This window comes from Erithacus rubecula (genome assembly GCF_903797595.1).
Source record: "Erithacus rubecula genome assembly, contig: scaffold_333_arrow_ctg1, whole genome shotgun sequence".
NCBI lineage: Eukaryota > Metazoa > Chordata > Aves > Passeriformes > Muscicapidae > Erithacus > Erithacus rubecula.
This window is the reverse complement of record NW_027635998.1, coordinates 48,904-63,655: the sequence shown is the minus strand read 5'-3', so window position 1 is coordinate 63,655 and position 14,752 is coordinate 48,904. Positions and strand designations below refer to the sequence as shown.

At 50.3% G+C, this 14,752-nt stretch overlaps 1 pseudogene across 1 annotated transcript; it reads right to left on the bottom strand.

Moving 5' to 3' along the window:
• Nucleotides 1-5,628: 5,628 nt before the first annotated feature.
• Nucleotides 5,629-14,455, bottom strand: LOC306816013 (olfactory receptor 14C36-like; annotated as a pseudogene). The gene is made up of 2 exons: nt 14,374-14,455; nt 5,629-6,581 (listed from the first exon to the last, which is right to left on the bottom strand). The product of its transcript is annotated as an olfactory receptor 14C36-like (transcript).
• Nucleotides 14,456-14,752: the final 297 nt, after the last annotated feature.

The window sequence follows — 14,752 nt, the reverse complement described above, 5'->3', positions numbered from 1 at the left end:
GGCTGAGCCCAGGCCTGGCCCAGCAGGGCCTGTCCCTCACGGGTGGCTCGGGGCTGTTCCTGGGGCACTGGGATGGGAGGGGCAGCAAGAACAAATGGCATCACCCTGCAAGCCCTGCCAGCCTGCTCAGGGAGGGCCGAGGCAGCAGCACAGTGCAGCCCCTGCAGGGAAAGTTCCTCCTGTGGGGTTCCAGAGGTGCTGCCCAGCCCAGGGCACAAAGGCCTGGGTGCCTCTGGCCCTGCCAGCCCTGCCCAGCCTTTGGCCATCTCTCCTGCAGCCTGTGCCCCTGTGCATGCTGCTCCTCTGCCCTGGCGGCTGCACGCGCCCATCTCGCTGTCCCCCCAGCATTTCTCAGCCCAGCATTGCTGTGCCCTCCCTGGGCTCCCTGCACCCAGCGCTGCCGGCTCCTGGCACACGGAGCCATGGCATGGCCCAGCCTCAGCTGGGACACCTGGGCCACCAACATTCTGCCCCGGCAGGGACTTTGCTGTTTCCTCACCTCCAAGCTGAACCTTCCAGGCTGCACTTGGAGAGGTTTCCTTCTCTTCCCACTCCCAAGGAAAGCCCTGTGTCCTACTGTTCACAAACAGAGAAGGGCTGGTTGGAGATATGGTGATCAGAGGCAGTTTGGGGTACAGTGTCCATGAAATGATTGAGTTTTTCAATATTCTGTAAAAGAAGGAGGGTCATCAACGAAACTTCCACTCTGGAATTATGGAGGGTAGTTTTGGACTATTCAAGATGCAGATTTAGATAACCAGGTATTGATTTTTTTAAGGGAAACAGTCTTTAAAAGCAAGCTATTGCAAAAAGGATGGGGACATTTCAAGAAAGAAATCTTGAGGGAGCAGAAACAGCCTGTCTCATGTGCCAAAAGTCAGCTAGCAATGAAAATAACTGGTCTGGCAGGGCATGGAGCTTTTTCCAGGAACTCGGGGACAAAAGAGGCATCACCTTTGGACAGAAGGGCAGGCAACTCAGGAAGTGTTTATTGATGTGGTTAGGTCATCCAGAAAATAAGAGGTGAAACTTCATTTAGGATATAGCCTGGCCGTGTCTGTGAAGGATAAACAACTTATTTTCTAAACACATTAACAGGAAAAGCAGGGACAAGGAGAACCTCCATTCCTTATTGGGGGAAGATATGGTTGCCAAAGATGAAGAAAAGGCTGAGGAATTTAACCCCTTTCTTGCCTCAGTTTTCAAGTGTAAGACATTTTGTCCTCAGGACAAGTGATCTCCTGAGCTGGTAGATGGGGAAGGGGAGCAGAACAGACTCCCTGAAATCCAGGAGGAAGCAGCTGGGGACCTGCTAAGCCACTCAGATGCTCATAGGTGTCTCTGGGACCAGATGGAATGCATCCTAGGAAGATGAGGGAGCTGTTGGATGAGCTCCCCAAGCTGCTCTCCATCATTTATCATCAGTCCTGGCTCACCAGGGAGGTCCCAGAGGACTGGAGGTGCCAATGTGAGCCCATCCCCAAGAAGGGCTGAAGGAGGATCTGGGGAACTCCAGGCCTGTCAGCCTGACCTCAGTGCCCAGCAAGGTGATGGAACAGATCACTTTGAGTGCCATCACAGGGCACCTGCAGGATGGCTGAGGGATCAGAGCCAGCCAGCGTGGATTTCAGTATCTGCATTGATGATCTGGATAAGGACACTGGGTGCACCATCAGGAAATGTGCAGATGACACCAAGCTGTATGTGAGTGTGGATCTGCTGGAGAGTAGGAGGGGTCTGCAGGGGTGCCTGGACAGGCTGGATCCAGGGCCCAAATTCAACAAGGTCAGGTTTAACAAGACCAAGTGCTGGATCTGGCACTTGGACCACAACAACCCCTGCAGCTCTATAGCCTGGGGACAGAGTTGCTGGGCAGTGGCCAGGCAGAAAGGGAGCTGGGGGCACTGATTGACAGCAGGCTGGACATGAGCCAGGAGAGTGCCCAGGGGGACAAGAAGGCCAAAGGCTTCTGGCCTGGATCAGGAATGGTGTGGCCAGCAGGACCAGGGCAGTGATTCTTCTCCTGTGCTGAGCACTGATTGGGTAGCACCTCAAGTGATGTGTCCAGTTCTGGGCCCCCAAATTTCAGAAGGACATGGAGGGCCTGGAGCGTGTCCAGACAAGGGCAACAAGGCTGGTGAGGGGTCTGGAACACAAGTGCTCTGAGGAGTGGATGAAGGAGCTGGAGTTGTTTATCCTGGAGAAAAGTAGACTCAGAGGTTTCCTTATCACTCTCTACAACTTCCTGAATCGTGGTTTTAGTCAGGTGGGGGTTTGTCTCTTTGACCAGGCAGCAACTGACAGAATGAGAAGACACAGTCTTATGCTTCGCCAAGGGAAATATAGTTTGGATATTAGGAAAGATGTTTTTTACAGGAAATGCGGCAAAATTCTGGAATGATCTCTCCAGGGGTTGGTGGAGACACCATCCCTATATGTTAAAAAAAAAAGACTAGGTATGGCAATTGGTGCCATATGGAGGTGTTAGGCAGGAGTTGGACTTGAAGTTCTCTTCCAACCTAGTGATTCTGTGATTCTGTGAATTTCAGCTGAAGTCTCTGTCCCTGTCCTTTCCCTGTGTCTTTGTTGCAGATGGAAGCTGCTGGTGCCATTCTCACCTTTAACTCCTAATTTGAATGCAGACAGATGTTCTTGGGTGTGTTAATCAGGCGTTGCTCAATGTTTATGTGGAAATTTTGTATCCTCATGGCACCAAGGAGTCTGTTGTGGCACTGTGGAAACTGATGGAACCAAAAAGCCACTGAGACATTGGGGCAGGATGGTACCAAGGAGATCATTGAGATACTGTAGATCCAAAGACACTGTGGTGGCTCCATGGAAACTCATGGGATTATGGGCACTGTGAAACAGCGGGGCCTCCTGGAACCAAGGAGTGAATTGTGACTGTACCAAACCTCATGGAATCAAAGAGCCATTGTGGAACTTCAGAGCCTTGTGGACCAAGGGGACCACAGTGACACTGTGGGGTCCATGGAACCAAGTGACCATGTGACACTGGAGCCTCATTGACCAATGGTGCATTGTGACACTGCAGGGCAGTATGGAATCATAGAGACAAATGTGACATTACACAGTGTCATGGCAGCAAGGGGCCATTGTGGCACTGTGGGGCCTCGTGGGAGCAAGGAACAGTGGTGGTACCATGGAAGTTGTGACAATTGTGGCACCATGGAACCAAGGAGACCATTGTGACACTACAGGACCCCATGGTACAAAGGATTCATGTAACAGTGTGGGACAAATGGAACCAAGGGACCATTGTGACACTGTGGAGCCTCATGGATCCAAGGAGAGCATTGTGACACTGAACCTAATGGAATTGTTGCAAATGATACAACTTCTAGGTTCAGGACAAGGTGTCTCCTCAAAGCCCTTGGTGGCACAGACCCTGCTCTGCTCCAGGGCACCAAGACTTGGCTTCTCCTGGGCACTGCCAGCCCTGCCAAGGTCCTTGGCCATGTCCAGCACAGCTTGTCCTGTGCTGTCCCACAGCTGCTGCTGTGTCCCTGCAGGCTGCACACTCTCATCTCACTGCCCCTGGATCTGCCCTGTCACTGCCAGCCCTGCCCTGACCTCTGCTCACTGTCACCCTCTGTGTCTTGGGACACACACACAGTGAGCTCATCTGCCTTTTCCTGGGTGCTTCTCCTGCCACAGCACTGCCCTGGAAGGGTTCATTGCTCACAGGAGCTGCTGTGTCTGTACTGGTACATTTTATATCTCTACTCTGCCTGTCTGTCAATTCTGTCTTCAAAGAGCTCTCCAAGGAATAAATTCATTGAATTGTGGAATAACACAAAGGTGGCAAGAGCCCTGTGAGCCCCCTTGGCCTGGGTGTAGCTGGGATGGAGTTCCCTTTGCCCAGAGCAGCTCCTGTCCTGCTGTGCTTGTCTTTTTAAACTGGAGTGGGTTTGGTCCCAGCCCAAGGCTTTGGCTGCTCCTGAGAAGGGCTGGCCACACATGAGGCATCTCTGCAACCCATAAACCAATGGCCTGGGGAGGGGCAAGTGTTCTTGGGGACACAGGGATGGGACAGCTGGGCTGGACTGACCCAAGGGATCCTCCATCCCATAAGATGTCCTGATCAGCAGGAACATGAGGGGACAAGAGGGCCTCTGGACTTTCTGTATTAATATATTTGTCTTCCAGAAAAAAACCATTATGTGTGGTGAATTTTTGTCTCTCCATGGTTTTCCTTTCTTCTACATTTGGCCCTTGCTTTGTAGTCCCCCTGATATTAATCTCTCTTTATGGTGACCCACAATTGTTCACCTTATTTTCTCCTGTTTTTCATGTAAGGAGGGACAGTGACAGAGACACTCTGTTGTCACTAGATGCCCAGAAAGCTTTAACCACAGCCAAATTGCCCAACTCTGCTCTTATGGGCATCCCAGAAATGTCAGGGCTCTGCCAGGTGCCCACCCCTGAGCTCATGCCCTGCTCACAGCCCCAGGGGTGTCCAGGGACACGAGTCCTTCCCTGGCACACACACAGTTCATTTCAGCAGGGCAGGGGCTCCCTGGGCTCTGCTGCCACTGCCAGAGCCTGGCAGGGACCTCAGCCCTGTGCCTGTCACCCTGCCCTGCCCCTGCCTGAGGTGCCCCAGGGCCAGAGGGATGGACACAGGGAGCTCTGGGCACAGGAGCTCATCCCAGCCCTGCATGCAGGGGTTCCCAGGAGATGTTAGACTCTGGAAACTCCAGAAACAGCTGAAGTTGTTTGTGTTCACTGGGTTTATGTCCCCTCACACACACACAGGATGTTTAGGACTGTGGAATGTCCCTGTGCTGCAAACACAGACTCCTGACCCGGTCACTTGATGTCCCTCCACAGAGGGAAGAACAAACTCTGTGCCCTGGGGTGAGAGGCACTGCTGGAAGCAGCACTGGCTTTGCAAGGGCACAGCTGAGACAGCCCCACCCTGAACACTGCCACACTTTGGCTGTCACTGCTTTTCTCATCTCCACGGCACTGTGTTGGGCACATCCTTGAGAGGAAATGGGGAAGGAGATTGAAGCTTTCAGGCCCTGCACTGGGGAGATGCTCTTGCATGAAGGAAATGCTGTTGCAGAGCCCAGCTCTGTCCCAGCAGTGCCCATGGCCTGTCCCTGCCTGCAGTGCCTGGACAGTCACACAGCAGGACTGGGACTGAGTTAAAAGAGCCCTGAGGCCTTAAACCAACACAGGGGCTCTGAAGGGGAGTGTGGAACTGAAGGAAGGGAAGGTTATGGAGCAGAAGCTTTGGGGGTGCCTGGCAGTGAGGAGCACTGGGGTTCCCTTTTCACCCCAGATCTGCACAGGGGCACCAACCTGCAGCTCCAGAGAAGCCAAGGAGGAAAGACATCAGGCAAACAAAGCAATACCAAGTACTTTATTTTGTGTAAGCACATATGTAGTACAACTCCAGGATTATATATTCTATGGTTCACACTAGGAATGCAAATACTGAATTAAAACCGGTTTTCTGTGAAAAAATTCTAAAAAGTGTCATACCTGTGCCATCAAAAAAAAAACAAAACCAAAAAACAACAAAACAAAACAAAAAACCAGGACGTAGAGTGGGGATTAATGAGTACTATTATGAGAGTGATAGAAGAGAGTGAGAGTTTATTTTTTCTGAGAAACATTCATTATGATTTTCCTCAAGCCATCCTTGAGCTCCTGATTCCTCAGGCTGTAGATGAGGGGATTCAGGGCTGGAGGCACCACTGAGTACAAAACTGACAGTGCCAGATCCAGGGATGGGTAGGAGATGGAGGGGGGCTTAAGATAGGAAAATGCGTCAGTGCTGACAAACAGGGAGACCATGGCCAGGTGAGGGAGGCAGGTGGAAAAGGCTTTGTGCCATCCCTGCTCAGAGGGGATCCTCAGCACGGCCCTGAAGATCTGCACATAGGAGAAAACAATGAACACAAAACAGCCAAGTGCTAAACAGATGGAAATTACAATGAGCCCAAATTCCCTGAAGTTTGAATGTGAGCAGGAGAGCTTGAGGATGTGTGGGATTTCAGAGAACTGGCCCAGGGCATTGCCACGGCACAGGGGCAGGGAAAATGTACTCGCCGTGTGCAGCCGTGAATACAGAAAGCCACTGGCCCAGGCAGCTGCTGCCATGTGGGCACAAGCTCTGCTGCCCAGGAGGGTCCCGTAGTGCAGGGGTTTGCAGATGGACACGTAACGGTCATAGCACATGATGGTCAGGAGATAATAATCTGCTGAGATGAAGAACAGAAACAAAAACACCTGTGCCACACATCCTGAATAGGAGATAGTCCTAGTGTCCTAGAGGGAATTGTGCATGGCTTTGGGCACAGTGGTGCAGATGCAGCCCAGGTCGCTGAGGGCCAGGTTGAGCAGGAAGAAGAACATGGGGGTGTGCAGGTGGTGGCCGCAGGCTACGGCGCTGATGATGAGGCTGTTGCCCAGGAGGGCAGCCAGGGAGATGCCCAGGAAGAGGCAGAAGTGCAGGAGATGCAGCTGCCTCGTGTCTGCAAATGGCAGCAGGAGGAAATGGCCGATGGAACTGCTGTTGGAAATTTGCTGTGGCTTGGCATGCAGATCTGTAAATAAGTTAATTGTGGCATAGTTTGATTTGGAGAGAATTTAAATATCCCAGCCCAGCTTGGTGACACTTTCTCCCCAATGCCTGCCCAGGGTTCTGATGTCTGGAGCTGTCCCTGCCAGCAGCTGCTTCCCTGTGCCCAGTGCTGCCAGAGCCCAGCCCAGCCCTGGGGTCTCAGCTCTGCTCTGCAGACCCCTCCCAGCACAGAGCATGTCTCAGGGTCAGCTGAGCCTCTGCAGAATTGTGATGGCAATGTCAGAGCATCCCTGAGGATGCTGGAAAAGCAATGCAGATGCTGCATTTAAGGTATCCTGTGCTGATTTTTTTCACTGCCTAATGTTTGAGATCTGAGGAATTTTCTTAGCTTTTTATCATCCTGAAGTGAGAGAGGCATATCAGTGTGAAATCTCCCATCGAGGCAACCCAGAGCAGTAGATTAAAAAATGAAGGATTTTCCCTTTTACACAGATGCTTCCTGGCAGTGCTTCCTGTAAAATCTCATTGGAAATCATTGGATTTAAATGTCATGCTGTGGGCAGCCCTGAAAAATGCAGCATCCTCACCACAAGGAGAAAACTTTCAAACCTTACTACTCTGTTTCCTTCCACCCAGACCTTGTCCCTCAGTGCTGGGGCAGCTCCCAGGGCTGGCTGAGAGCTGTCTCTGGCTGGCAGCAGAGTCCCTGTCCCAGCACAGCACCCTGGGCTGCAGGACCCTGCTCTGCAGCACAGCCCTGGGCACCCCTGGCTGCTCTGCACAAGAGAGAATCAGAGAATGTACTCACAGAGTCTGTAGGCATTGGGATGTTCCAGCTTTAGGAGATCACTCCAAGAGCTGCAGCTGCCTTGTCCTGCAGCCAGAGGCTTCCTGTGTCAAGGGCTGGGATTGATTCTGGCCCAATAATTTCTGAGCATCTTCCCAGCCCTGACTGATTGCAGCTCTCTGTGGCTCTGTGCTGTACCTGGGGTGGCTGCAGGCAGTGCCCTCAGCCCTGCTGGGCTGGGAGACGAGCTGCTTCTCAGCAGAAATGTCTTTTTGAAGCTCTTCTTGCTTGTCAGGATTGCCCTCTGCGCCAGGAGCTTGGCCCAGTTCAGCAGCACAGACAGAGCACAAGTAGTTTAATGACCTTCTCAGGGCTTTGGTGCTGTTTACATAAGACTCAGTCCCTCAGAGTATGTGCAAAAAACTTTTCAAGAACTCACAGTGAGTATTAAAGTCCAAAGTTTCTTGAAGTTCTAATGGGTCCCACTGGGGGATATGATTGAGAAAGTGTCCCCAGATTCCAGTGAGAGTAGAACACTGGTGGCAGTGATGACAGGAGGGGACAAACAAAGGAAAGGTGTCTCTGATGCTGAGCAAACCTGGATGTGTAGAATGACGTGTCCACATAAGCTTAGGAGTTATCCCACATTGGACTTGAGATCTGAAAAAATGATGCTCACTTTAAAACCAAATTAGTGTTAAGAAGTCTTAGTCTGATATTTTGGAGATTTGGTTACAGCAGGGCCTAACAGAACCAAGAAGTCACCTGTGACACTGTGAAACCTCTAGGAACAAAGGGACCTTTTAACACTGTGGGACTGCATAGAACCAAAATCCGTTTTGTCTGAGTGGGGCCATATGGAATCTGTGGTCACTTGTGACACTGGGAAACCTCATGAAACCAAAAGTACACTGTGACAGAAAAGGCTTCATGGAACCAAGGGGCCATTGTGACACTGTGGGGCCACATGGAACCAATGGTCCATTGTTATACTGCAGATCCAAGGAGGCCATGGTGACACTATGGAATCTCCTGCAGCCATGGGTGCATTGTGACACTGCTGGGCCCCACAGAACCAAAAAGTCTATGGTCACACTGCAGAACCTCATGGAACAAGGCAACCATGTTATACTACAGAACCTTGTGGGACAAAGTGTCCATGGTGACACAGCAGAACTGTTGGTGAGATTATGAAAGCTCATGGAACTAGAAGTCCATTGTGACCAAAGGTGTCACCATTGTGACACTGTAGGGCACCATGGATCCAAGGATCATTGTGACACTGTGCCTCATGGGGTCTCGTGGAACCACAGGCATCATTTTGACACTGCTGGGCCACATGGTCCCATAGGGCCAGTGTGAAACAGCAGGGCTTTGTGAAACAGCAAGGCTTTTTGAAACCAAAAGACCATTGTGGCTTTACAGAGCCTTGTACAGCCAAAGGGCGTCTGTGATCCTGCAAGGCACCGTGGATCCATGGAGAGCATTGTGGCACTGCCAGGGCCCATGGAATCATGGAGACAATTGTGATGCTGTGGGTTCCCACAGAACCAAGGGGACATGAAAAAGGTCTGGCATGCTTGGCCTCCCATGGACCACCAGACAGGTCAAAATGAATTTTGCATGGTGAGGGCTACCTCTCATCAGCCCCTGGAGTACTAGGGCTCTGGGCTTTTCTTCCTATGGAAAAGAACTCTCTGTCTTCCTGGTGCTCATGGCCGAAATTGGTACTGCCCCTAAAAAACTCCCTCTATGCAAGGGTTTCTCTCAGACAAAAGCTGCCATGACAACCAGATATGGCTGTCTTTGGCTCTGGTGGTCAGCTCTTATCTGCCCCTGAAACAATGAGTCTATTCCTTACTTCCTATGGAAAAAACCTGTCTTTCTCCTCCAGGGCCAATGGCCAAAACTGGGATTTGGCCTCCCAGATTCTATTGTCCAAGGATTGCTCCCTGACAAAAGTGGCTAGAGCAGAGCTGTCTGGCTGGTCTTGTTCCTCTGGTGATTTTCTTAGATTATGAGCTCAATGTTATCAATTGTAAATACTTTGGAGAGGACCCAGAGAACTCCTAAGATGAGGTATGCAGGCTTCAGGCACATGACCACAGTATAGGGACAAAGGAGCTCTGTGCCCAGTGGAGTGGAGACTGAGGACATTGGAGGAGAGCCATCAGAGTGTTTAAAGAGCTGTTTCAGAAATACTTTTGATATAGTGTAAAACAGCCTAACAAAGAAAGAAAGAATGAATGCAAAGTGCAGCAGGGATAGTCCAGACTGGATGCAAGAAGAGCAGAATTTCCCTCCCAGGGCAGGGCTGTGGTGCAACACATCCCCTGGATAAACCTTGAGCAGACCAAGGCTGCCCATGTTCTTCTTCCTGCTCAACCTGGCCCTTAGCAACCCGGGCACCATCTGCACCACTGTCCCCAAAGCCATGCATAATTCCCTCTGGGACACCAGGACCATCTCCTATGCTGGATGTGTTGCTCAGGTTTTCTTTTTTGTTTTCTTTATGTCAGCGGAGTATTTCCTCCTGACCATCATGTATTACGACCACTACGTGTCCATCTGCAAACCCCTGCACCACAGGACCCTCCTGGGCAGCAGAGCTTGTGCCCACATGGCAGCAGCTGCCTGGGCCAGTGGCTTTCTCAATGCTCTGCTGCACACAGCCAATACATTTTCCCTGCCCCTGTGCCATGGCAATGCCCTGGGCCAGTTCTTCTGTGAAATCCCACACATCCTCAAGCTCTTCCTGCTCACACTCAAACTTCAGGGAACTTGGGCTTCTTGCTTTTAGTGTCTGTTTAGCACTCACTTGTTTTCTGTTCATTATTTTCTCCTATGTGCAGATCTTCAAGGCTGTGCTGAGGATCTCCTTTGAGCAGGGATGGCACAAAACCTTTTCCACCTGCCTCCATCACCTGGCATTGGTGTCCTGTTTATCAGGACTGGGTTTTTTGCCTACCTGAAGGCCCCCTTCCATCTCCTCCCCATCTCTGGATCTAGTGGTGTCAGTTCTGTACTCGGTGGTACCTCCAGCACCGCACCACCACAGCCTGCTGGCCACACCATTCCTGATCCAGGCCAGAAGCCTTTGGCCTTCTTGGCCACCTGGGCACTCTGCTGGCTCATGTACAACCTGCTTTCCATCAGTGCCCCACAGGTCCCTTTTTGCCTGGCTGCTGTCCAGGACTCTATCTCCAGCCTATAGCACTGCAGGGGTTGTTGTGGCCAAAGTTAAAAAAAACTTGTTAAACCTCACCTTGTTGGATTTGGGCCCTGGATCCAGCCTGTCCAGGTCCCTCTGCAGAGCCCTCCCACCCTCCGGGAGACCCACACTCACACCCAGCATGTTGTCACCACGGTCTTATGAGGCCCTAGAATGTCACAATGGTCTCTATGATACCATGAGTCCTCCCTTTGTCACAATGCCCCTTTGGTTCCATGGGACCCCTTGATGTCCCAAAGTCCCTTGGATTCCTGGGCCCTACAGTGTCACAAAGGCATTTTGGTCCCCCAAAGCCCTGCAGTGTCACAGTGGATCCTTGGTTCCAGGAGGTCTCACAGTGCAGCAATGCTCTCCTTGCTCCCACAGTGTCACAATGGCCTCTTTGTCCCAAGGGGCACTAGAGTGTCAAATATGTTTCCTTCATTCCCTGCGTCCCTGAGGATCAGCACTGGCCCCTTGGTTCCATAAGGCCTTCGAGTGCCACCATGAATTCCCTGGTGCTGCAGTGTCACAATGGAGCTCTGGTTCCACAAGATCCTTCAGTGTCACGAGGGTCCCTTGTTTCCATGGGGCACCACAGTGTCACAATTGTTCCCTTGGTTCCAAGAGTCCTTGCAGTAGAACAATGGCCTCTTGATTCCATTGGCCCCAGGTTCTCACAAGGCTCTTCTTGGTCCCACAGTGTCACAGTGGCCCCTTGCTTCCCCAGGGCCCTGCAGTGTCACAATAATCACAGAATCACCCAGGCTGGAAAAGACCTTTGAGAGCATCAAGTTCAACCTGTGACCCAACACCACCATGCCAACCAGACTGTGGGACTCAGTGCCACATTTGGTCTATCCTGAAACACTTCCAGGTACAGTGACTCACCCACCTCCCTGGGCAGCCCTTTCCAATGCCCAATCACCCTTTTTGTGAAGAATATTTCCTAATGTCCAGCCTAATTTTCCCCATGTGTAGCTTAAGGTTGTATCCTCTTTTCCTGTGACTGTTAAATGGAAAAAGAGCTCGACCTCCACCTGCCTGCACCCTCCAGTCAAGGAGCTGTAGAGAGTGATGAGGTCTCACCTGAGCTTCCTCTTCTCCAGGATAAACAACCCCAGCTCCCTCAGTTGATTCTCACAGGACTTGTGTTCTAGATCCCCGACCAGCCTTGTTGCCCTTCTCTGGACAGGCTCCAGCCTCTCCATGTCTTCCCTAATTTTTGGTCCAGAACTGGACACAGCACTTGAGGTGCTGCCCAACCAGTGCTGAGCACAAGGGAAGAATCACTGTCCTGTTCCTGCTGGCCACACCATTCCTGATACATTGTAGTTCCAGATGTTGGATGAGGGAATTAGAGGGAGGGGGTGGGGACAAAGTAGTATTTATTGTCGTCCATGAAGGGTCTTGATTTTCATGTCTATTCAGACTTCATTAGAAGATTCAGGGTTTCAATATCAATTGGACAGTGCTGGTATCAACCAATAAATACGAAAAGAAATAAGTAAAAAATACTTCTCCCTGCATTGTTTTCAATATAGTATATAGTATATAGCCTATTCACTTTGAATACACTACTGAAATCTGTCTAATTAATCACAAAAGAATTGAATAGTTACATTATTCCCAGGGGCTTTTCTTGTTTGGGTGTTTTGAACAAATGCTTTTGAGTTTTTCTCACTGAATCCCTGAACTGAAGAGGTCAAGAAAGAAGAGTTCAATATTAAGTTTGTCGTGGATTTAACATTGGCCAAATTGCCAGTGCACCCACTAGAATTATTTACTCATTTTCTGCTGTGAGATGGGATTAGGAGGAAGACAAAACTAGCTCAAATTTTAAAGGATACAAAGAAAAAGATTTATTACTAGAAACTACCCCCCAAAAAAAAAAATCCTCAATAAAACTTCCAGAACATTTCTCTTCCCCTACAACTTCTTTTCTTTCACACTGATAACATACAGAAATGTATCAGTCAATTTACCATCTCTATAAATAGCCTTTCACCCATTTACTTGAGTGAGCAGAGCTTTTAATCAGGCTATGGAGATTTTGCCACAAGAAAACAGTTTTCTCCCGGCCCGGTGTCACAGTGAATCAGCCATTCAGGAGAATGTAAATCTGATCACTGTGTAAAAATCCCTTCCATATCAAGGACCATATCAACCTATGAGGCAGCACTTACGGGCTTATGTCCTCCCCACCCCCTTGACCCAGGAGTTTTTGGAAAATCTTATCAGGGGCAGCATTCCAGCTATGCCATGGGCCGGTCTGGCCACTCTGGGGGGAGGGGGAAGCAGGCAGGATCTCAGCAGCTGATGGCGCTGTCTAGGAATACCCCTTTCCCAAGTTACTCAAAATTTGGAAGAGGACAGAAACAAAAGAAATAGAAAACACAGAGAGAAAGATAAAGATAGAGAGATGCACACTCTTGGATTCCAGTACTGTTCAGACAGAAATTCCAAGAGGAGGTAGCATCAAGACGTGCGCTTGCCTAGTGGTCTGCCTTAAATTTTCCTTGGTCTTCCTGGTTCCTCCACCCAGGTAGGACTTTTGGTCATTTAGTCACTCAGGAGCTGGGCTGAGGCTCCAGGGATGAGTGTGGAGCATTGCCTTTGGTGTGACACAGGCCACAGGAGCAGACAGGGTCTTGGACTGAGCATGTGCTCCGTGGTTTTTTTAAGCCTCTGGGCCTTCATGGGCCTCCCCCAAGTGGATTTTGTGATTGCTGGGGCAATCATTGCCTGGGTCAGCACCAGCCTGCTGTGTGACTGATTGACAGCTCATCCCGAGGTGTCTGGGACATTGATCTCATCCAGCCTCTGACAGCGACCATGGTGACACTGCAGAACCTCATGGAACCATGGGTCAGTTGTGACAAGGACAGCAACAGATCCAAGGACACCATGGAGACACCATGGAGCCTCATGGAACCAGAGACCATTGTGACATTCTTGTGCCTCATGGATTCAGGGGGACCATTGTGACTCCAGACCCCTATGGAACCAGGGGTCAAGGATGAAGCTCTGGGGTTCATAGAACCAAGGAGCCATTGTGAAACTGAAACAGGGGGAATTAAAATTAAAATTAATGAGTTAAGTGTAAAAATACAGGAGGATGCTTTAACTAGAAGGGGACTGGCAAGATTCTCTGAGTGCTTAACATTCACTGTCTTTGTAAAAACAGGACAGAGCAAGGCTTCAAGATAAGATAGTGGGCCAAGAATGTGCAAACAGGATGGAAGAGAGAGGCCCCTTTCAAACAAGGGGGATTCCTTAGATCCCTGAGTCAGCAAAAACTGGGATCAAGGTCTGGAAAGAAACCTAAGACTAATATGCAAAGAAGCTGAGTTTAAAAGTTCAAACTAAGAGGAAGACTGCTTGCTTCATCCCAGAGCAACCAATTAGGAGCAGTGTGCAGTCACAAAGTGCCATGGAGTTAATTTTAATACGAAGCAGGGACAGGGTGGATTAGGAAATGAATATGTATTAGGCATATTGTGCAATCCTAGTTTGTAGAGAATAAAAAGAGAGGTGCAGGTCACCAAAGGTGTGCATGTTTTTGGAGGAGCTATCCCCCATGCACCTCAGTGCTGAATAAAATACATACCTATAACTTACTTTGTGGGTTATAAAGTTTTTCTGTGCATCAATTTGGGTGGCTCCGCTGCTCCCCTGAGATTTCGGGGTGCCCTCTTTTCCCACCTCTGAGCTGGAGCCGGTGCAGAATGCCACCTGCACCGACCACACAGACCAAAGCACCTGGGTGTACCTGCACTGCATCATCTCCTGAGGTAACTCAGGGCTCCCTCCCACCTCTGGGGCCCTTGCCTTGAGTTTTGGGGTAACCCTGAATGTTCACGTGCCCCCCGGCAGCCCCCCCACCACGGAGGGTCATCTGTGTCCATGCTGACTGAAAGGATGCAACGGTGGCCATTATCTTTTCCCAGCCCATCCAGGAGAGTTGGGACACTTGGGTGCTCCAAACATCACCTGGACATCCCCAAAAATCACCTGGATACACCTGGGTAGCCACCAATATATCCTGAATCACCACAAAAATCACCTGGATACACCTGGGTACCTCTTGGATCACTGGCTCACCCAAAACCCCTAGGGCCCCTCAGAACTGGTGTCCCAAAAATCCTCATTGCTTTGACTGGGTGGACCTGGTGTCCCTAAATTCGCATTGACT